General features: G+C 28.4%; 1 protein-coding gene across 1 annotated transcript in view; it reads left to right on the top strand.

Annotated features, from left to right (window-relative positions):
- The window catches only part of LOC307154469 (protein NLRC3-like), a 96,596-nt gene that overhangs the window by 69,654 nt on the left and 25,705 nt on the right, over positions 1–1,237 (top strand). The gene's annotated exons all lie outside the window — the stretch shown is intronic.

Genomic DNA, 1,237 nt, shown 5'->3' with positions numbered 1-1,237 from the left:
TTATTCATGCTTTTTTTTTTTTTTTTTTTGACTCTTAGGTGAGTTTGTGGTTTTGTAACAGTTTTTACCATAACACGTAATTTGTTGCAAAGAAAGCCAGAAGCAAAAATTATCAGGTGATACAATTTTCAACAACAAAAAGTAGAATAATGCACCTATCTCATCTCTGTCCAAAAGTGGTTATTTGATGTTAATAGATTATATTCACCAACAATACTCTCTTGCCACAGATTGGACATTCAATTTTTTTATTTTTAAAATACATAATGGGGGATTTTTTTTTTTTTTAAGACACAGACATCAAGAATCAGTATATGAATCTCAACAATGGTGACATGTTTCATGCCGCAATGCATCCTGGGAGCCATGAGTTTTATACTATTTATTTGCTATTATTATTATTATTATTATTATTGTTATTATTATTGTTATTATAATATTATACCATTTGCGATTATCAATCTAGTATTGTTATGCTGTTAAATTATTGTACTATTCACTAGTCACTATTTAACTTATTATTTTTTATTGTCTATATTCTGTCATTGATATTTCATATTCTATTGCTATTATTATAGTATTATACATAAACTATATGCAATAACCATATACTGTTACTGTATACTGTTTATTTTATTTACTATACACTAAACTATTTACTATTACTATTACTATTACTTCTCACTTTATCTTATATTTACTCTTTGCATCTTTACTCTTTGCATTGCATTGCACTGTAGTTGTACCATATCATAGCATATTCCCAAAAAGGATCCATCAGTTATATTTGTTATTGTATATTTGGACTATCTATCTGTAAATATCTATCATTTTAGTGCTATAAAAATACAGAATGCAGCCTACCGGTGTGATTTGTATTTGCCGATTTGTTTTCTCAATGGCGGTTAATTCTAAGCACAAGAAAAGCCAAAAGCAGGTTAAAGACAGAAAATGCTTTTTCCACAATAAGAAAACTTTATTTCATTTAATGTGAAAATGTAATTATATCTCAGTATGGGGGGTCTTCACAATTTTTATCCAATAATAGGCCTACATGACAAGCCTTTTCAAGCTTTGATAATTCCTTATTAATATTAATAAGTCTAAATATCGAGATTTTGAATAACTAGAGATGGAACTTTTTGTACACCACGTTAAAACCACTGAAATCGGTTGGTAAACGTTATTATTGTTTTTATCCAGAAAAACCGCAGCTCACCCGTTTACTTGCATTGGT

This window comes from Squalius cephalus, assembly GCF_949319135.1.
Source record: "Squalius cephalus genome assembly, chromosome: 2".
Taxonomy (NCBI): Eukaryota; Metazoa; Chordata; class Actinopteri; order Cypriniformes; family Leuciscidae; genus Squalius; species Squalius cephalus.
Note: the sequence above shows the minus strand (reverse complement) of the source record. Positions and strands in the feature narration are given on the sequence as shown.